The sequence below is a fragment of the Gavia stellata genome, chromosome 14, assembly GCF_030936135.1.
Source record: "Gavia stellata isolate bGavSte3 chromosome 14, bGavSte3.hap2, whole genome shotgun sequence".
NCBI lineage: Eukaryota > Metazoa > Chordata > Aves > Gaviiformes > Gaviidae > Gavia > Gavia stellata.
Window position 1 is genome coordinate 18,892,519 of NC_082607.1, and position 24,267 is coordinate 18,916,785.

The following is a 24,267-nucleotide window of genomic DNA, read 5'->3' on the forward strand; positions in this document are numbered from 1 at the left end:
AGAAAACTGGTTCTTCTCAATACAAGCTTTTATATGAATGAAAAACACTCCCTGGAATAAGGGAGCAGAAGTGCCTGAATTAGTCAAGATTCAAAGTACTGTTGTAGGTGATGGTTTTGCGGAGCACATGAATACAGTTTATCTCGTACTGAGAGAGATTGGACATTCACATGGTTCAGATATGGTCTCTTGGCAGAAAGACATATTTGTGAATTTGAAGACTAAAAATATCTATGCTGAAAGTATCAGTCTGTTCTCTCTTGTGGTGACTATCACTCTTACTATTCACTTCTCCCATTCTTTAAATTCTGCTTTACATCACACCAACGTACATCTGAGCAGCATCACTGATATAAATGGAATTACTCAGTATTCAGCATGATATGCTTGGTAACAGTATTTTATTTTTCTAACTGTTCTAGTTTATTAGTCTTCCAAACATCAGTTCTCATTTTGGAGCAAGTATAAAGAGAAAGCAGAATCTTAAAAATTTTATCTGCTTGATAAGACTATAACTTACAAATCAAGTATGGATGATGACAGTGCTGCCGTTCTACATAATAATAATATAAAACAAATGCCCTGAGTCAGACCAGTTGCCATCTGGCCCACTATTCTGTCTCTGACATGTTCAATGGGTGAAGCTATTTACAGGCAGCACAGAAGCCTGGCTGCTTTCTGTGGTCCACTCCCCTTATACTTCCCCAGAATCCAGAACTGTTGTACTAGGGATGCTAGTGGGTACAACCTGTCCCAGTGCTTTCAGCACACTTTTATAGACCTGCTGGGTGTGAATTTTTCCAAAACCTTTCTGGACCTGCTGATACTGTCTGCATTCACAATCTTCAGTGGCAGCAAATTCTCGAAGTTCCCTACCCCCTGTATCTTGTGCTGAGGGATCTGGTGAACAGCTCTTCCACCATATTCAGCTTATCTACTGCCTTCACAATTTTGTACACTTTAGCTCATTACCACCCCCACCCTAGCAGTAACTAAGTATTTCAAGCATCTGACCCAATACACTCCTGCCTTCAAACACATGCTTAACTACTCTGAGCTGGAACATGGGGGTCAGAGCATTGAAAAAGAGTGTTTATAAATATAAACAACTACATTCAAACCTCATAATGAATTATAGTCAGGGATTAAAAAATAACATATAAACCACAGCAAAACAGCCAGACATATTGGTCTATTATTTGTACTCATTATAACTCTTGTTATGTCAGTGTCTTTACAGACATTCAGAGACATCCTGTCTTGCGAACAGAAGACGCTTCCACATAACAGTCCAAATGGTCCTATTATAACTTGATTAGATATGCCCAAAGTCTGAAGTAGGTAATTCCTAACAAGAAGGATGTGGGTGACAACCCACCTTGCGAATGTTACGAAAAGGCTCAGGTAATTAGTATATACTGAACTGCAGTGATGCCTGGCAGTACGAATGGCAGCTAGTTTAGAGACGGCCAAACAAAAACGACGCTTTCAAGAGAAGGTGTACTAATGTGATATTTTTTGTCCTCACACATTGCTGCCACAGTTGGTGCTCAGCAATTACCACCTTTACCTTATAATTTCATACATTTTAAGCTCATCTTGACTCAAAAGATTTATCACTCCTTTTTCAGACTTAACATTAATAATGAAAAAGCAGTATAATTTTTGAACGTATCAAAACAGCAAAGACAAGAGGGAAAAAAATCAATCTATAGATAAATTAAGATCAATTCAGTAAGTGGGTGGTCTCAAGCCTGCCAGTCCAGTAATAAGTTCCAGTTCATGATCTTTTGTTCTGTAATTACACTTGGAAACTTTTTCTGATTACCCAGGTAGAGATCAATGTGTACAACAAGCACGACTTAAATGCCATAGTTTATGGTTTTAACAGGAGCAATAATTCCCACATTTAAGTTGCTTTGTCCACCAGAATAAGGACTGAGAGGTCAAGATTCCTAAATCGCTAATTTTTTCTATGCTACCCCTTGGGAAGACTTCAGAGTTGGCTTTTTCAGTAATGGTAAGGATGATAAGAGATAGATAAAAGCCATTCATTAAAACTTCATGATAAACTTTGCACATATATTTGTATATAAAATAACTAGTTTTCTCTTGAATTTGAGTCTGCTTCTCCTATTAACAATCCATTATGGAAACTACGTACAAATGTAATTGAAGTAGAAATCTCTTTAGAGATTATACTTTGTTGTTTACTAAGCTTTTAAGTATCTTTAGACAATGAAATAGTGTAATAATTTCATATAGTCTTTTCAGAAGCAGTTTTGTTTCTTCACACAATTAAAAAAAGAATCAAATTTATTTTAGGGTTTACTTTTCCTAAATTCCTAATACATTATGACAGATGTTTTTAGATTAGAAAATAGCACAGAGTTGATTTAATTACTATTCCAGTCTCTATACAGAACACAAGGTACATTTGAAAGTTCAAGGAACTGCAATATAAAACTTATCATTATCAAAGCTGAAAAGTGGCATTAGATTTGATTCAATAAACCAGTGTTAAAAGAAGGTAGAAAGAGCCCTGAGCAATACTGTAAATTCCATGTAGTCTCAAAACATTCCCATTTCAGACTGCAATAACAGTCATCCGTGTTATCTCCTGTTATAAGAGCTACACAAACATAGCACAGGCAGACATTGCTGTATTTTCTTCTAATTGAGTATTACCAAATTACCAACACAGATTATTCCCTGTAAGTATGCAGCAGCAAACTGCATATATTTTTTCAAAACATCAGGCTTTTAGTCCTTTATCCTTAAAATGAATATGAGGAGAAAAGTCTTTATGTTTGTTAGGTGACTTATCAGTAAGTCTCCATGTTATTGCAAAGCATTATCACACACACGGAGTTTCAGAAGGTAGGACATTCTTGTGACAGATATTCTGAACTCTAGAAAGTGAACTGCAGCAACTTCTACTGCTTCACAAATTATCAGAAAAATTAGTGACAAATTGTGTTGCTGTACAAAATACAACTTTGTCTTAAAAATATTTTTAAATGATTGTAAATACATTTTTCTTTGTACATCGAAGTGGTGCATTTATGTGGTTAAACTGCTATTTATAAAATGTCACACCATTCTTAATCACTCTATCTTCAAAGTATTAGGATTTGATCTGTACTGCAAATAGTACAGGTCAAATTTTTCTTCGGAACATGGCTACAAACAGTTTGAGGTTATGTGCTAAGACCCAGAATGCAGGTGTTGCTGTTTCCCAACAGTGTGAATTGACATCATTCTACTGGATACCATGGTGGTATCATCAGTACTTAAGTGTTACAGGAGTCAAACGTGGTTAAATTCAGAAGAGGCTCTAATCTGCCATTTCTTATTGTCCCAAGCAAGTCCTATATACTGTCTATCATTAGAAGGTACTTATCAAAAAAATATCAAACACACATAGCATGTCTCTTGAATCAAAACACCATAAACAACTTTTTTCAAGACAACCTAAGCACACTTGCAGTTAAATAGACTGTTGGTGTCACCTTTTTATCAAGCAGTGACTGTACTGCAAAACAGAATCAACATTATCATTAAACAGTCTTACCCCACGATCCACTGGAATTTGCTGACAAAAATCACTGAAAACAAACTGAGTGAGAACAGGGGAGAGGTGGCTAACACAGCCAGCTCTGATTTCCATGAAGTATTCACCTAGGTCCAGTCACCAAAGGGTCTTAAACTAAGCTGACACAAGAGAAGAGGGAAGGTCCTCACAGGAATAACTAACTAAAAGAATGGAAACAAAGAGCTGCAATAAATGGTCAATTTTCTCAGTGAAGGGAAGGCACCAGTGGAATCCCACAGGGATCTTTGCTGGGGCCTCAGCTGCTCAACACATTCAGGAGTGATCAGGAAAAGAGAATGGAGAGGAGATTAAGTTTGCTACTGATGGTAATTTTTTCAGGGGAAGAAAAACAAAAGTTGACTGCAAAAAAGAGTTGCAGAAAGACTCTGTGGCACTGAGTGATTGAGGATAAAACGACAGATGACGTTCAAACTAGACAAATGTAAAGTAATGAACTTGGGGAAAAAAAAAGTTTTCACTTTATGTATCCAGTGATTGGTTCTGAAACAGATCTTAGGTTAAAATAATAGCCTTATGAACATATCAGTTCAGTAGCTTAGGAATTATTGTTAAACAGAGGAAAACCTCAGAAAATGTAATGCCACTGAGTAAAGTCAGTGTTGTGCCCACATCAGAATCCCAAGGGTACCAATTTCAAAATCCTGTCTCAGTTGGACTAATTCCGAGTATGCAGTATTAACCAGGCACTCTGTCTATCTTCAGCAATTCTCCTTAGTTTTTGTTTTAAAAAAACATTTCTAGAAACAAACATGCTCGTTTTAGACGACAGATTTCCATTCTGGTGTCAAAAGAATTTAAAATGAGAAACAAATAATAATATGCATATTAATGATTTAACAGTGATCAATAGGTTCAAAAGTCCCTTATAAAGGAAAGGCAGATTAATAATCAGTTCTGCAGATGCGAGGAATAAATGGCAGAGCAAGCTGTGCATAAAATCAGCCTCATATGCTGGTTCAGTGTTCTGTACATTGAGCAATGCAGTCTCCTAGGACTTACAGGAGAACTTCAGTGAGAGACAGAACAGGGATTTTATTTCATACATTATAATAAAAAGGGTTTTTTCTCCATTCAAAATGATTTATCCCTCAGTCTTACAGCTAGTCTGAATTGCAAGAAATGTGTGATAAAAGTCTGAAACATGTTAAAAAATATAGAGGAAGAAAAAGAAAGCCGCATCTCAGTTCACCTATGATGTATTCAAGAGTTTTTAATAATAATTTCTGGTGAATTTGAAGCTCCTGTTTACAAAAACGTGGTTTGCTTTTTTTTCCTTACCTCATGAACTGTAGTTAAAACATTTATCTGCCTTCCAGTTCTAGGAACAGAAAACAAAGGCTACAATCTGACAAAATAAGGATGCATTTGATCTTGAAGATTGGTTGAGCTACACATTCTCTATACAGTTTTTTAAATCCTAGCAAATGTGATTTGTTTTTAGGAGTCCTGCTTTGAACCACTATGCATGACCTATAACTAAAATCTGTAAAACGGTGAACAGGGTTTATCTATTTGTTTTTTTTAAATTCAAGACAAAACAACACAATTGCACTTCATGTTTTTAGGTTTTTTATCCTAATGTTGAGAATTTGATGATCTATCAAACTCTATCTTATACAGTCTGTTCACTGAAAAAGTTTACTGCTATGATAAACAGAAATACAGGAAAAATTTGTTCATCCATCTGTATGCTGATCAGTTAAGACAGCTTCACAGCATAAGCAATTGTTGGTTGTAAGAATTCAAAAATAACAACTGAAGTTGAACATTTTGAGCAATGGGTGAATGCACCTCAATAAAAATTGAGAGCTATTTCTCCTGACCTTCCATTGCAAGATTTAAAAAACAAAAAACCCACAAAAAAAGACAACCCCCCAAAATTATCCATACCCTCTGAAAAATTAGATGTGGCATTTAAATGCTATGGGGCTTGCTAAAAAGGGCTGATAATGTTGTTGTTCTTTGGCTTAATGGTATTTTTTAAAGGGGCCAAAAAATCCAGCATAGTTCAGGAAAAAATCTCCCCATCAGCCTATTAAAACTCATTCTGTTCAGCACATCATCGAACATTCAGATTCTTGATTCTAGGCTCCAGGCAATAGCTATTCTGTTATTTGTAGTAACATTTCTAACTTCAGCTCCACTGATTTTACAACAGCATAGTCAACAACTAGCATACTAAAAGTCCTGAACAAAAACATCACAAATTTTGCATCAAAGTCATGTTAGGGACAACGTAAAAGTAATGGAATATATAATGAGAAATGAGCTGAAGTTCAAATATTTAACACCGAAATGCCTTTGGCTACCCACCACACACCCCAATACAACAAGCTTGTAGGAAGAGTAGGATAATAGGCAATGAAATTTTGACGTTGTAAGGCCAGTATCTCCAAAGCAACAGGTAAAAGCTAACTTTGGGAGGTAAGCACAAACAAGAACAAACTAAGACGCTGTGGCATTTCCTTAACTTTGTAAATAGCCTGAAACTATCAGGTAATTCTAACATGTAGGCTCATAAACATGCAGACTGTGCATAGATCAGTCAAACCTCTCTACGCCTTGGCCACTGATCACCTCTGAGTCCTGATGATTCATTTTAAAGATCAAAGTGAACAGCCGCTTGAAGGAGCTCCAACTAAGTCCATTAACATTCCTCCTCCTGAGAATCTCTTTCTGTACACAGCTCAAAATGCAGTCAAAGCCATCATGCCTTCAGATGATCAACACGTTAGAAATATATATGGCACTGAGATAATTGTTTAGGGGTTATAACGATAGGTAAGGAAGGAAATGTATACTGCTCTCATATTAACACATTTAGTATTGGAGAAGGATTCCAAACAGTTTAAAAACAGATGGTTATGCCAGAATTTTACAGAGTAAGAAGAACTTTGTACATTGCTAACAGGAGTTTAAGTTTTACATACATATCCTCATGACAATTGATTCATAAGTGTACCTTTCTGCTGTTGCATTGCCCTTATTGGCATTAATTTGTGTTTTCTCCTGATATCTGAGACTAAAAACTGACTGCAGGTAAAAGATTAGAAGGGACAGAATTAGAGTTCTTTTACTGGCATTAACCCTGCCCTCATCTATTTATGGATGAAGCTTTGTAGTTTAACAACCACAGGCATTAGCAGGTTAATGAGTAGATACTTAAAGTTTTCTTGTGTGCTCTGATATTTACTGTACAAAATTCAAATTGTGAGCTGAAGATGTAATAATTAATTTTGTCATACGTTCTTCTAGAGCACTCATCACTGTGGTATTTAAGTTATTCACAAAAAAATGAATTAAACTTCACAATGCTCCTTAAGGACAAGTAGGGCCAAAATTCTCAAAGCAGTGTGTATTATATTATGATACAGCCATAATGATGTGTGAAATACAAGTTTCTGATATTTTTTTTTCCACCTCTGCATTCTGGATTTCAGGCAGGGACTTTTTTTTAAGGAAATGGAAACTCTATATTCACTTCATGATCATCTGCCTCTTGATTACACAGAGTTAACTGAAAGAAGTATTGTCTTTTAAAAATTTTCCTAGTCAAATTAGCTATAAAGACTCACTCATTTTGACTGTGAACTATCTTACTTTTCAAAGTAAGGAACATGGCACTTATTGAAAAAGAATATGATATTAATGAGAGTACTTTAACTTACAAAAGTAAAAATCTGTGGGATTTAAGTAATAGCCAGATGATTTGAGAGACCATCCAACATCTGAATTAATATTGGTGATAAATTATTTCACAGTAAAATTATTCATACTCAGTAAGAAATTAAATTGTCATAATATGAGAAAGTGTTGAAGAAACAGTATCTCTTATCTACACTTACATATGTTGTATGAAATCACTGAGTAGTGGTTTTTCATAGTGTTATCTATAACATTCAACTCTAAACATGCAATATAGTCATGTTGCTTATTTAGTACAAGTTACTGACTTCATTAACTTTCTGTTCAAGTCCTACCCCCCTCAATAAGTGAACAGTGAAGGAGTGCTAGAACAGCTGCTCAGTGACACCGTTATTACAGAACACAGTTCAAGTAACTCTCTCTACCAAGATTCAATTTGATAAACGTATAGATTAATTCATTTAATGTTAAAGTAATTGTATAGTACAAACTAAGTATTGCTTGTAAAGTAAGTATGAGTTCTCCATTTTCTGGCTTAATCAGGGGTTTTGGGAGCATATTATACAGAAATATATGTTGGTCAGGAAGGTCAAATGCATTAGTTACACCTTGACACAACAGGAAATGGCAACTTCAAATATAAATACAACCAGAAGTGAGGGTTATGTGGGGCTTTTATCCTGGCTTGGTACTATGTTGTATAAATAATGAAGAAGGTTCAGATTCCAATCCGGTTTTATCAGCTAGGCATATCTAAAGTGAATTGCCTGTGGCATTGTGTATTACCGTTGTACAGAAATGAAGCACAGTGGAGACATCGAAGACGTTTAGATGTGTCAGTCCAGATTTTCATATACAGTGGTTGCAGACCATTTTTTTACCACTTACCACCTGAACTATTTTCTTGCTGTTAGGAAGATGAAAGTATTTCAAATACTTGCAGAATAAAAATGGCTGATAAATATGTATTTTAGTGATTATTACTGTACCTGCTGAATAACATTTTTTCTGCCAAATTCATGAAGAACTTTGCCTAAGTTGGAGATCCAGTAAACTAATTAAAAGTACGCTTAGCTAAGTAACTACAGTCCTTCAAGTCTTAGCATGAGCATAAATGGAGACAAAAATTTCTCGGTGTTTCACAAACAGATCCATCATCACTAGCAGACAGATAATCCTCCTTTTCCTGGAAGGTAGAAAAACCAAGAGGTCTTAGAGACTTTTCACCGACATTAAGACACTGAGATAGATATTCAAGGATGTCAAATGAGAGACATTCACTTGGCCAAAATGAAATGCCCATCCCCCAAATTATCAGAACTTTAACCTGTATAAACAATTCATTGTTTTTCTTTAGAGACCTGTAAATAAAATAGAGAAAGTGTGAGCAATGTCAGAACATTTTCTGCTCAACTTCAGGGAAACATGATTCCAAAGAACTGGTAATTGATTTAAAAAATAAAGTCTGGCATTCAGAAATTGCCAGGAAAAATAATGCCATATTCTGTCCTGTGCAAGTCTGTGTATCCCGATTAAAATATCTTGTCTGTGTACCTGAAATTAACGAACTTGCTCTGTACAAAATTGCCATTAAATGTATCTATAATACAACTTTTTCTTAAGTATAATTTTGCTAAAGAAACAAACCCATTGAAAGGCAAAACTCACAAAGTACTGAAACAATGATGTGGGAGTTTTTCTTGCATTTCATAATTCACGAGTTTGGTTAATGGCTTTTTCTTACTGAAGAAATAAGTAGAATTAATTGGGATTTGGAAGAGGCGTGGAATCAAATTTTGTTTTAAAGGCCTGTTTTCCAGTCCTTGTTATAACAATTTAACATGGTCCCAGTCTTGTTACTTTCTTCTTAGTAACTAAAGCACTTATGCAAAATGTGAAAGAGCATGAAGGACTTTTAGCTTAAGGCATCTGTTAGTCAATCAGTTTAGTTTTACTAGGTAAACAACAGTCTCAATTAAAAAAAAAAAAAAAAAAGATTTATTTTTATGTTATAAACACTTCGAGAGAGAGCAAAGTCATCACTACAATTACGCTTGACCTTTACTGCTTGAACTCCAGGGAAAATGATCACAATTCATATAGTTAATTAGAAATACACAATGCTGCAGAAAATTGAAAACTGTTTGAAAATAAAGACAGAAAATTTTATTTGGTAAGTAAAGCTCCAGGTGCAGCTGTTTCTCAGACAAATAGAAATTTTTAAAAAATCCCTGCTGTTATAATTATAGTAATAGTTATTACTCTGCAATTTCCCAAATTTTCCAGTCTCTTGAATACTATGGTATAATCCTACTGTTAAAATTACATCTGTTGATAAACTAGGTGTTCCATAGATTGGCCTGAAGTGTAAGTTGATATTTTGCAAATCTGATATCAAAATATGTGTATGTATACACACACAAAAAGATATATAGTTTGTATATGTCCACCTTGAAATGTAACCATTAGGTCTAATGTAGACCCCAATGCAACACTAAAATATCTGATTTGATTTCTCTTAAATTTAAAATATATTAATATAATATAAAAATTATATTTATAATATAAAATATATTAATAGAATTATCTACTTGCCCATTTGGGGAGGCTTCCAATTCTTTTATGACATTGTTACTTTAGCATTCATTGCTTATAATAAACAGGCAGAAGAGCTACAACCAAAGGGCTTAGTCAGAATTGGGATCTCAATAATGCTATTCACTAAATAAACCAGAGACAGTGCCTGTCAAGGAAATTTGTAACTGCATATTGTGTGCATTATATCAAAGTGGAGTGTACTTATAGGACCCTAATGAGGAAGTAAACAACACTGAGGGTCAGATCAGAGGGCTGCAACATTCTACTCTCTACAGGGAAAATAAGGGTTGAATTAAATCCTCTGTTGGTAGCACTGCCACAGGTAGGGATGTATTTTACTCTTTAGACATATAAGCTGTTCTGGAAAACCATTTCCCAGCTTATAGTCACAGAGGTCTTCTATTGATCACAGCAAAACACCACTGTGATTGATCCTTCTTGTCTGTAGTATTTCCAATATGCTCATAAACTAAAAGTCTAGGTACCAATTATGTGGAAGTTAATGGGACAGTATGCTTGAGTCTAGGTTACTCAGTATATATACAGTTTTATAGAACACAGTCCAACCTCTTTATGTCTACTTGTTTTACTGCAAAGGATCAGCAGACTACTTAAATAGTATTGCACATAAAAATATTGCTGGATAAACCTATCACAATATATACACATTTCCATTGAATCATACTGATTTTACACGTTTTTCCATCCTGGCCTTAGGTGTATAGTAGCTGTCATATTTATCACCTCAGTGTTCAATGCCGTCTTCTGTTATTTCAAGTCTTACCTCCTTTTCTATCAGGCTGTGTTCCAAGCCCTATATTTATGCTTGCCCTTGAGCTTCATGGCAACAACTGGGAGGCCTTTATTCCTCTCAAGAATTTAGCTCTCCTGTTGACATATGTTCTATGCAAACATGCAATCTTTTTTATAAACAAAATCAGTCTTTGCCTGACAGAGCTTACCACATTAGCATGTAACTCAACAAGAAGTGGAAATTTAGCAAGGAAAGGAGGACAGAAAAAAGAACAGTAAAAGTGGTGCTTGCCAAGACAACAGAATAACATTTGTACGCTATGTAGTCAGCACCAAAGCAACTGCTTTACTCTTGTACATCTTGTGAAATCTGTACTTCGTTCCTGAAACTGATGTACATACACACTTCTCTGTCCTGCTACCATGAACCATTTTATTGAGAGAGTCATGAACTTCCTGATAGGTCTGCCACATCAGATGTTGCTAGAAGATAGGACAAACCATTTCCATCAGCAGTGTAAGGCTGATCTCTTTCTCAGAACCTCCACTTTTTGTGATACCTTGGGCCACAAGGTTAAGAAAATGAATTTCACATTGAAAGCTATCTTATTGTCAAGCAAAAGGAAGGAATATATTAATGACAAGGAAGACACACAAAATTAAGTGTTATGCAAGTAGCATTATCTAGAATTGGTTCTGAAGGAATGACAATGTATTTTTCTTTATGTTGCTGATGCCCCGCTCGTTGAATGTGTGTAGTGTGATCATGAACCTACCTTCATTAATGCACACTTGAAACATGAAAAGGCAACATCTAATACAAACCATAGGTACAGCACAACTTTTATTTGAACAGGAAGGGGCAAGGCAGCTATAACTTCACATAAGTTATGCAAAATTATATATGGCTTCAGGCATTACCAAATAGCCAGTGAATGGGAAGCCTTTTAACTTCTTTCACTGTTTCTCAGAAATCCACCCTTGTAAACACACTTGAAGCAAAGAGAGTGTAGGAAGTTAAGCTAAAGTAGGGAAAGATGAACTGTGCAGAGAAAAAGACTAAGTCTGAAGTCAATATAGAGCAGAATTATCTGCAATTTTACCATAAATTAATGTTTTTTATTGAATGAAGCACCCCCTGTAATTCAAGGTCTGTTATTCCAACCATATACCAACTCTTGAAGAAGTTACAGAAATGACAGGAATTATGGGCGTACTCAATTCTCCCCTGAAGCAAACTCCTTCACTTTTAAAAGTTAAACCTAGAGGTGAAAAAACACTTCTCTGCAGCACTAGTTTCATTTGTTTGTTCATTTATTTCACTATGTCACTAATTTTTTTTTTCAGTAAAATCATATCTGTTTTAAAATAAAATTCAATAAAACTCAAACACTGTCACTATCTGTTTTTCACAAACTGGATATGATGAGGACCCCAAATATTCCTGTTACCCAAGAATAAACTCTGGGAACTGGAAAACAGTCTAAGATTTTCTCTGCAGCATTAAGTCAATTTGCAGAGATAGCCAGCTGTATTCTGCAGCACTGATGAACTTTTCAGGGAAAGTAACGTGTATGTTTTCAGTATGTTTGTTTTTGTTGTAAAATATACAGAGCAGTCCATTCACCAAGCACGAACTATGATTCTCGTGACAGAGGGCTGTCCCAGCCCAAAACAGATTGCAGGGGTGTACAGACAGAAAGGACAGAGGAACATCCAACATGTGAACATCTAACACACTCCTCTCCCAAGGAGCAATGGGCAATGCCTAGATGTGCATGTGCTATTACTAAAATAGCTGGAAGAAACATCAACTGTAGAACTGGCTAACATTGGGTCACAATCTTTTTATGGTACGTTCACTGTTTGGAAAACAATATTTGGAATTTAGAACAAAATCAAGGTATGTATACTTTATCAGCAATGAAAATTGAGCAGACTTCCAAACAGTGTAAGCAAAGAAATGTTTCTATGAATGTTCAGTTAAAGTCCTGAATCTGAATTTCAGTTTGACTGCCTTCACACTGCTCATCCTAATTTTTAATACACTTCTAGTTAAGAAGTCAGTTAAGAGGAATTCTACAGCATTGGTGAATGTAAAAAAATATACACACACACACACACGTATATCTGGAAAGTGGATCTGCAGTTAAGAATTTTGCTTGTATTATAAATTTGATTCTGAAAGAACAGTCATTCCTTTGATGTAGGGAAATATACTTGTTGTCCTACAAGACCACTCCAGTTTACTCACAACAAATTTTGAGCAGCCTTTGCTCATAATGAGCTGTATGCATACATATAATCTGCATATTAACTATTATTCAGAAGTAACTTTCAAATACGTAAGTTCTATACAAATGAGCCTACAAGGAATAGAATATTGATTAAATACTTATCTCTAATAATTCACTGTTTTTTTATTAGTCGTTACCTACCTTTTTCCCAGACTTTAATCTGATACCATAACTGTGACAAAGGGATTTATAGCAAAATGTTGCTGCAGTTGCTTCTTTTAAACTCACCTAATTATTAGTTCCAAACTTCTTCCCTTTCTGAAGACTGAAGGAAGCTTCTCTTCATCTCCTGCAAGCTCAGTCGAAGAGTGTGACAGAGCTATGCTGCTGGAAAGAAGACAACAGATGAAGACAATTTTATTCAGACCTGAAAAACTAAGTTGGACTTGCAATAGAGCTCCAACATACAACAGATGTGTTCAAAGCAGTCATTTTAAAAGTAAATGCAAGTTCTAATACAATCACTTCAACATTAAACAGCATTGTTTAATCAGAGCATTAATGATATTTGTGACCCTCCAGACTGCATTAAATTCCACTTCTGGATTGCCTTTCATGTTAAAAATACTTACTTTCAATAACAGCAAAATATAACAAATATTTAGTAAGAATACAGAAGCAATTTATAAAAGCGAGGCACACTATAAATAAAGATTCTACAGCAGAAATCTTTTTTTCATAGAGAAAATACCAAGGAAAAAAAAAAATCTGTTCTATGTTCTACCAGGATAAATCTACTATAACTCCATGTGATTTACACCAGTGCAGCTGCAACATCAAAGTCCCCTTCTCTACTGCTTCATAACATGGACTGTGTCCATTAATTAATAGATTTGGACTTGGGCTTAAGAAACATCAGTTTATACAAATTTTGAAGGCCAAGATATTGTCTGGAAAGAGATTCTCTTGCATTAATATATTTATACAACACAGATTAATTAGGCTGCAAGATATTGAAAAATTAATAAAGTTATTAACACGTATTGCTTGTCTAGGAACTGTGGAGCAGGCTAGTTTGCAATTCCCTTCTACACAAAAAAAAAAAAAAAATCAAGCTTTGTTTACACTTGCACCATTGTATAACTTTTTGATTTTTTTTTATATGCATTAGAATACTCTATTTTTTATGCTGTAAAAAATAAATATATTCAGAACAGCTGCAAAATATTGCAAAGAATTATTGTCTTTAGCTGGCACTGATTTCAAGCAGCTAGAACATTCATTACTTCATTTAACAACCAGCATAGTTAAGGATCAAAAAAAAAAACCCCAAAATAGATAAACATTCCAAATGCATTACTTTATTTCAGCACCCCATTTTGGTGAAAAAATAGCATATAAGTTCATCTACATCAGAAAGCATACATAGTGATATGTAGGGAAAATTAATTCAATAAACAGAATGTGAGAACTGTCTATTTTGGTCATCTTAACTTAGATAAGCTTATCTGGCAGGCAAAAAAATTATGAAGCTTTCATTAAGTTGTCAAGTTGTAGCATGTGCTCTGCTGGTACTAACTGGAATACATCAGGTGTATGGACTGTCTTTTCCTCTTCATTTCAGTCAGTCCCACAAAGACAAAAATATTGTCTTGCTTGTTTTGCCAAAAGATACTTGTCTTCTTGCCATTGAACAATAATTAAATTTCATTCACAGAAATAACATTTGGGTGGCTGCCCAATATAGATTGCTTCTTCCTGGATACACTTTCATAAAACCATATTAAAAAAGCTATGGGTCTTGTATCAAGACTGTTCCCTATTGAGACTGTAGGACAGACCTTTAGACAACACTGGAGATGCTAAAAGAAAACAAAGACTCAAAGACACTTGCACCACAGTTGCCTTTAGCAACCTAAACCTGAATCCTGTTGACTAGGTCTTGTGGTCTTGCTTCCGTTACAGTTATTAAGAGGTCCACAAAATACAGAATTATAATTGCTTTTGCCCCAGCCAAGGAAATCCATCAACATCACCTCGCACAAAATGATGGCACAGAGGTGGCAAAAGAATCATAGAATGGGTTGGGTTGGAAGGGACCTTTAAAGGGCATCTAGTCCAAGCCCCTGCAATAAGCAGGGACGTCTTCAACTAGATCAGGTTGCTCAGAGCCCCATCCAGCCTGACCTGGAATGTTTCCAGGGGTGGGGCATTTACCACCTCTCTGGGCAATCTGTGTCAGTGTTTCACCACCCTCATCATAAAAAATGTCTTCCTTGGATCTAGTCTGAATCTACCCTCTTTTAGTTTAAAGCCGTTACCCCTAGTCCTATCACAACAGGCCCCACTAAAAAGTCTGTCCCAATCTTTCTTATAAGCCCCCTTTAAGTACTGAAAGGCTGCAATAAGGTCTCCCCTCATCCTTCTCTTCTCCAGGCTGAACAACCCCAACTCTCTCAGCCTGACCTCATAGGAGAGGTGCTCCAGCCCTCTGATCATTTTTGTGGCCCTCCTCTAGACCCACTCCAATAGGTCTTTCCTGTGCTGGGAGCCCCAGAGCTGGACACAGTACTCCAGGTGGGGTCTCACCAGAGTGGAGTAGAGGGGCAGAATTTGAAAATTAATTTTGAGGTCAAATTCCATAAGTCTGAAGTGATACGTAGAGATTATTTGTAATTTTTTTCTGTTTCAAACCTCCAAGCACCTCCATTTAACCACCACTCCCAACTGATTTTTCCACTATTTCCAATGCAATTTCCTAGAGTCCAGCTTAGACATATAGAGAATATATATCATTTTAACCTGAGCAACAAACTGTAAGACATGAAACTGCTTGTGGAGCTAGTAATTTCTCTCTACAATTGACCTTTCAGTCCACCATCTATTTCATATTTCTGTTTAATCACGTAGCCAGGGCTATTCTTACTCAGCTACTCTCTCCATATTTTAGAGTTTTTATCAAATTTTTACCGTAGTTCTTTTCAAATCAAGTCTGACAAAGTTCACTTTTATAAAAATATTCTTGAATTTTTCATCAGATTTTAAAATTACAAGACCCCACCATGTTCAGAAGCGCTAATTGGACCCATTTAATTTTAAGCTAATTGGACCAGTTATAATTTCAAAAACAGGAAGGAAGGAATTAAACTGATTGCTGTTGAGTTGGCCATTATTTCTCCATAAAACCCAATAAAGGAATAATAGTTTTAATATGAAAATAGAATTTGAAGTATTTTTGCTTGTGGTAAGAGAAAACCATTTTGCACCTGGTAGGAAACATTATCACAGGTCACATGGGAGGAAACACGATCCAAACATAGCTGAACTCCACTACAAAGAAGTTGACTAACACTGTCTTTTTATCCTCCATCAGAAATGCTATGTTTAAAGAGCTGCACTCACAAATAGAAGACTGGAACTTAAATCAGAGAACATACATCAACGTATTTTATAAATTTTCCACGTATGGATTACCACTGATTAAACTGGTAGTTTACACTAAACATGACATTGTATAATCACAGGCGCAGTTATGTAATTTTTCTTAGATACAATTACACACCTCAATTTTATCACTTGCCCTCAGTCAGGAAGTAAAATACCTTTTATGAAAGGAGAAGATCAAATTCAGCTCTGCTGACTGTGCAAAGATGAAAGTAATTCTTAGAGAAGTAATCAAGAAAGACGACAGCTGTTTGCCTCCAGGTTTTCCTTAGCCTTCTACCAGTATGATCATTTCTCCTGTATAATCTGTACCCTGGTATCAGAATGTACCAATGTTTGTCCCCCACTTGCCAAGAATATGTCCATTGTGTCAATATCCTCATTTTAAAACAGGCATATTTATTAATAACTTATTTTTATTATACTAAGGCTGTCATATAGCCAATAGACCCATATTTACAAATTGGATATGATCTGATATCATGCAGCACCCTGGGTGAACTGGCAGCAGTTCAGGGATCCACAGTAGAAAAGTGATATTCAAACATGACTCTCTCTTAGGGGTCCTGCTCTGGACTGTAATTAGGAAACCCAGTTCCTGATTCCAGCTCAAGTCAGTCTGTATTTATATGTAAAAGCAATCCTCTATATGCATTTAAGGCCAATCCCTTATTATTAAAAAAAAAAAAAATAAAATCTGCAAATTATCAGAAAACAGTTCTGTTTGGTACTACCAGTTTTCTTTCCAGAAAAAGCCACATTTTCACTGAAACAAAACAACAAAACAATCAACCTGAAATCTCAGTGGTTGAAAACTTCTTGCAAATGATGAAAACCAGTTATTTCCTATAGAAATTACTTATTTTCATGCTAAGTTTTTTTTAATCCAAATTTCAAGTATCTTTCAAAACATGACAGAAGGATAATTTGGCCAGCACTATGGAAGATGCTTTTTTATAGACACAAATGTAGGTTCACAGCAGCGAGAGAAGAAACGAACCCTATGTACACAACTAACTCAGAGGAGGACTTCTCAGTAACTTCTGATGCAGGAACCGTCAAGTGTACTCCCGCACACTCTGTTAGTCCATAGTACAGAAAACTATCCAGGCTGAAGCCCACACTGTAAACAACTACCCTTTTAACTTTCTAGCTTTAAACTAGTAATTCTTCATTTATAAATTTGGTAGTTTACTAGGTAAGGTGTCTTATTTTTACATTAACTTTCATGATTTTCCAATATATACCTAAAGCAGTTTGATTAACATTTTTGAGGGGGAAAATCTGAATTTGAAGAGTCTGGAAATCTTGTGGTTTCTTGGAGTAGCACAATATTTCTACCATATGTTTTGCTTCCTTTGCAGCAAGTAGGCACCAGGTTGCTGTGGCAACTGAGTTACAGGATGACTACAGAGCCGTGTCTGCTGACACTGTGCAGCGGGATTACTGTCCTCCTTGAAGGAAGAGTGCCATGTATTACATTTCAGTTGTTTAAAAGAGGTTTCATTTTGACTCTGCAGTCAAGTTGTCATCTTGCTTGTATTTACATCTTCTTAAAGGTCTGAAAAATCTCAGGAACCAGCTGTCATGATAACAGCCTGGCAGCGGGATCAGTTAGATATTTCTTCCTGACTGTAAGTGGGACTGTGAAATTAAGGTAAATGAGGTCCCATCCTAGGAGAAAGGTTTGCTCTATAGTACAGATCTGATAAAACTGGCTTCATACTTCTATTTTACTGTACTTCTGCAGGTCTCAGTTTGAAGGACAAAGTGGGGTCATAGGTTGGACACTCAACAGCCTTACAAATACTATGGCATAAAGCAAATCATGTAGAAATTTCAGCAGCCTTACAAGTCTGCTACCTGGTAGGTCACCTGACAAATCAAAAATGAAACAGAGGTACGCACTCACAAAAATCCCATTTAGCATGACCCAAGAATATTTCACTTTATTCTTTAGGAAGGACTAGCAATTAAAACTGTTCCTACAGACAAAACAGACCAGGAGAATCAAAGTGAAAGTGATATATAGATTAGTGTCTGCTCTTCTGAAAATTTCCATTCATAGGCCATGAACATGAAAAAGTGCATCAGTTATCTCAGATGGGAGACCTCCTGAGCGGCCTCTAGGCATGACCCAGGCTGGGCGCTACTAGCCTGCGGACACTGATCAGGAGCCAAAGAGATCTTGACTCTTGGTACGTCTTCAATACCCTATTACATCGCAGCTTTTTGGTTACAGTGCATAAGGAAGATAAATAGGAAGAGTCTCACAGGAGTTTTTGAAGAAAACAGGCTTTCCACTGGACTGATGATCTGCACCTCCTTGTGAAGTCAACATTTAGGAGCTGCAAGTTGGTCAGTTGGTATTCAGGCAATTTGGTAATTTCCATCCACCAGTGAATTCCCCAAACAAAGCAAGTTTCAGGCTAACCTGACTGTTCAATCATGTATGTGCTTGATAAAGCACACAAAAATGCAAGAACTAAACTTAAGAAGAAAGATGGAAAACACCCTCCAATTTAGGATGATTAACTTTCTTGTGCTATGTCAGGAAAGGAAGTTCACTTTTCTTTCTGTTTCCAAGTTTCTCTTTAACAGCTCCCAAAGTCCTTCCTTCATCATATTACCTTCATTTTATACATACTGCCCAACAACATATCACATATTAATATGAAGCTTCAGGGCAAAATCCTAACCTTTCTGAAGTTAATAAGTGTTTTATCACTAAGCTTCCTAGAGCCATAATTTAATTGCTGGAAAAGGTAAGACCAGTCCTGAGAATATGAAGATGCCATCGCTGTAACTAATGTACTCTCCAAGGTAAACACAATCCTGAAAATAACTTATTATTAACACTATTAACCTAACATTCCTTTAGCTCAAAAAAGGGCTTGTCTTCATTAAAATTGCATCCAAATATCACTCATCAAATTGGCAGATCTCATTAGTTAGATTTTGCCTTTAAAATCTAATCAGTATCATAGTCCCAAATCATTTTTATGCTCCTTCCTCATTACAAAAACTGCTATTTTCAACTTAATCAGTTTTACTAGTTAGTTATATTTCATTAGACACAAAAAAGCTGTGAGAGTGGGGTAGTCTATTAAAAGAAACATTAAGCCTAGAGCTTGGTTTCTGAGAAATAAAGTGCTCTACAGGACTCCTAAGAGAAGAGACTGAAGGAAACATCATCCTAACAGGAATTTAGGAACTATACCTTGCAATATATTATTAGGCTTAAAATGCACTATGTTCAAAAGAATTCTCAAATTTATTCAAGTGGAATTCTTGTCAGTGTATAATTAGAGTCACACTTATTTTTCCCCATGTGCAAACCTCCTAAATCAACAAGAGTAACATTCAAACCTCAGGTATGCGTTCACACCAAAGGTGGATGATTTGTCAGCTCTACTGGGTTGGGGGGGTGGGGGGGAAGGAGAAAACCACAAACCCAAAAAGCTTTCCAGATTTTTTGGAGGTGACAGCCATGACAGACAGCAAAATCCCACTGTTCTCCTGTTTATTCGAAGGTTATGAGGTTGCTGTACCAAATTGAAATTCCCCTGAAAACCCAATGAAACAAATTTTGTAGGACCTTATAGAAGAGATGTGTAACTGCATTACAAAGTAAATCTCTATTACTGTATTTTGGTGTTCCTCTGATTGTGTCATACATACCAAAAGCTAACCACCATATTTTTATTTCACAGCAAAAAGAAATTGATTTCTCTTTTGTTCAGGTTTAAGTCATGGTTCAGTTCAATTCACGTTGTATAAGAGAAATGAAAGCATGAAAGAGATGATCAATGCAAAAATTGAAACCTCACAATGATACTGTGGAGAAGACATTATTCAAATTGAAGTCGGTCTGAGCTAAGAGTGATACTAGGTCCATCAAGCTCAAGGCCAAGATTTTAGATAATAATAATGAGAGATGCCAAGTACTCAAGTTGCAACTTCTTAAAAAGACTGATTTTCAAAAAGCACCAAGGGTTAGATGAAAAAAAATCAGGGTTCTACACGTTGCTTTCAATTCATCACCCACAGACTGAAGCACTCTACATCAGTTCTTTTATTTAAACCACAGTTTACGTGTCCAGCTGTCAGAGCTGGACTCTCAGTAGCAGTGTTAGGAGCACTGCATTTGAACTGAATATTGAAACTGAGGTCCTGGCTTCTAATATGTTAAGGAGAAAGTTATACACCGTTAAACTTAAACTAGGACCAAGACTGAGCCCTAATGCACCATCCATCCACACTGCAACTCCCTGGGTCCTCTTGGCCTCTGACCATTTCTCAAAGCTCTTTCTGAGCACTGGTGCAGCAGGAGCTAGACACTTGAAGCTTGTCCTAAGTGAGGATTAAAATGATGGGTGTCTTTAGTCCATCTGATAGCTTTAATGATCACTAAGAGCTAGCTTGGGTCAGCTTGTTTGATTTTCCTCTGAAACAGACTAAAAGCATTCAAAATAGTCCCCATGCCGCAGCTCAAGGTGGTGACCAAAGACCGTGAGTACAGGAAACTACCCAAGGCTACTCTCATATAGCTGCTGTCTCCAAAGCATACGCTGCCAGACAAGAAATTTAGGAACCAAATTACCAGAAATTAGGGTATGTGGTACCAAAGTCTTCTCTCTGTTTAGCTACCACAGTTACTTAACATCAGGCTGCAATTACTGCTTGTACCATGCCAGTGTGCATTCAGTGAGCCCGCGCTGCTATTTTGAACACAACAACAGCAGTTCAGGACATTTGCCCAGCCCAGGCCCAATCTAAACTACAAAACAGGAACAGATCTTCAAGTTCATATCAACAAGACTGCTAACATCTCATCTTTAGCAACTGCCTTCTCCAACCAAATCTTTTATTTTCTAGGAAGTAATACATCTTCCTTGGTATCACTGTAGAGAAACCAGGAAAATACTAGCATTAAAATATCACTTCCAAAGGCTAAAACAAACTAGGGCACAGTACTGCTTGAATACAGGTGAAAATACACTCAATATAATATTTAGATATGTAAGAAATATTGCTGATGTGTCTGCTGCTCAGAGAAAATTTACAGCGCAAATGTTGTATGAATCAGTGTGACGGTTGCTGCCAGCTACAAATATCATCTGCATATTACGCACCTACCACATGCAAAATACTCCCACAATGATCTTATTAAGGAGGCTGTGCCATACATCAAAATAATTTATACCTACAGCAGCCCGTAGGTACTAAAATATGCCCTTTCTGCTTATTTTGTACACAGTGAAAAATGACACACTTGTGGGCAAACTTGCTCATTAATTCTGACAGATAATTCAGAATACATGCTTGATACCACAACTTAAGTATCTGAAATCTGTAGAAATAGAAATGTTCTAAATGTTAGTGAAAAAGGAAGAGAGAAAGGGAGAGGAACAGAGATGACTATTATTTGAGCTACACAGAATTTTAGATGGATAATAATTAACTTGGTGGTGAGTAGCTGAGATGAGTGACAGAAAAAGCCCACAAACTTTCTTGAGTAGTATCTAAAAACATCTGGGTCTGAAACAGAAGAGAAACTCTTTCAACAATTACTTCTGAGTTTCCTTCTTCCAACCTTTGTGGGAGAACCAACTTCTCTTATTTACTTTAATATCTAAAAAGCAAAAGAAACTGCACATAAACGTGCAAGAATTGAGGACTAACTTGTACTTGTTCACAGCCTTGAGTAGATCAGCATTCATTAAGATGGGGTAAAACTGAAGAGAGGAATTCCAAAAAGTTTTGTCTCAAAAAGACACAAACCCAGACCTGCCTTATGTGGCTGAGATCATTCCTACCTCAGTACCTTCAAGCAGCATGGACATTCCTCTCCATTTGTAGCTAAGGTCCTACGCATGGCACAGGGCACAGCTTCATTTCCTGGACAGTGTATAGCATACCCTTTGAATGTCAGCATATTAGCATAGCCCTTTGAATATCAACCAGCTGCAAGAGTAGCTTTGGCAGGACTGCCTCTTCATTCCTTACTCAGAATTAAAGACAACCAACTCAGAGGCTGAAAGGAGCAGGAAGAAGCCTCCATCCCACCGTGCATGGGCAATAATGGGTCCCAGAAGAGATGACAGCAGCAACAGAAAAAAAACAGGAGATGAGTTTTAACTTGCATGTCAGAAACCAGCTGCGATTTCACCAAGTGCTGTGGCCAGAAAGAATCAAAGCATTTCTTAGAAGAGCTTTGTGTCAAGAGCTGAACCTGCTTCTCAGGAACCAAGTGGATTCCTCTCCTCCACTCTTCCTTTGCTGTATAAAAGCTATGCATAATCCACCCTGTTTCATATTTTTTAAGCAGGACCAATTACATTGTTCATTCAAAGGTCAGGCCAACACATATGGCATGCAATTCAGAACAGTAAACATGAAAACATTTGTCATTAATTATTATAAACCCTAAGTAAAAAGTAAACATAAATAGTTACCTACAAAGAATATTTCATTTTCTATAAAAGGAGGTGGCAGTGGATGCTCACTAGCAAAGAGTTGTAGCCAGTAAAATAATTTGAAAATTTATATACACAGTTGGTGCTCCAGCCAGCAAATAATGTACGCAATTACTGCTACTGTTAATGTGTCTGCATGCCTAATTTCTGGAGCAGCATGCCGAGTGCTTTCCCCTTAAGGTGGCTTGACCAACTGGTCTGTATTTTAACGGAGAGAACCATATGTAATGAAAGCAGATCTTTCAGGAGGCAAGCCATGCTTTCAACTTGTTCTTGCTGCCAGAGTAGTAATCGCAGTGAAATGGAAAAAAACAAGTACACACCTACTATAAACAGATGGCTAATAAAAATTTGGGGAGCTCTTTCAATACAGAAATTGAGTACTCTAAAAAAACACCTACATAACAAATGCTTGGACATGTTGTCTCCTTTTATAGACTACTTAAAGATGTGCCCTTTAGCTCAGCAGCTGAACTGTTTGTTCCTTTATTGCCGATTATATGCAGAAGTTTCAGAATACATGTATACCAAATATTTAACCTTTATAATAGAATGTATCAAATATCCTCATGCAATACAGGCAGTAAATATTAACTATGCATGTGACATACCCAAATATGGTAATGAATTTTTATGTTATAGATCACAGCTTTCTGGTCTACCATCTTTAGATAAAGAGTAGTCTTGATGAAATTAGGAGGTTACAATATACAGTAAAAATGCATCTTGGTCCGCTGAGGTTTATTCATGCCTGCAAACATCTGCTCTTGTTTTGTACTTCCATTTGAAGACAAGAACAAATATTTCCATTAGCTCAAAAATGTTGACAGGTGAATCAGTGTTTCAACATTAAAGTAGGTCAGCCCATCTTGCATTATTCAGTGTAGGAACATGACACTTCTAAATGATAAAATATTGTCTAATACAAATTTGAAGTGATACAAGCATATAACTGCTTTCTGCAGAAGAAAGCAGCCTTAATTTGAAATTGTACCTCCTCCATCTGTAAGAAAAATGTGAAGTATTACAAATCAATTCTTTTTGCCTACCTATCCTCTCCATCCCAGTCAACAGTTGGGCAAACACACAAAATAAGGACAAGCCCATGTCTGTTCCCAAGCAGCACAAGTGACAGCAGATTTAAAGGGACATCATCAACTTCAAACATAGCAAAGTAGAAGCAAAAAGAAGAATAAAAGCTATTTCAGGCACTGCGAACTTCCTGGAGCCTCCCCTACCAATTTAGGGAGGCATAACTAAGGCATTTTTTGTTTCTTAGAATGTTTTCTCTCCCCTGTTTGTGTTTGAGAACTGGTTCCTGTAAGGAAAATGCAGTGTCAGTGTTCTACATTATCTGTACACAGAAATACTTGTCAGTGGGAAAAGTAAACAAGGCAAAGTTGGCACCTCTCCCCTGCCTCATTTGCAATAATTCTATGCAGCACTTTTAGTAATAGGAAGCTGAATATTTTCAGGAAGTGTTTATCAAACAAAT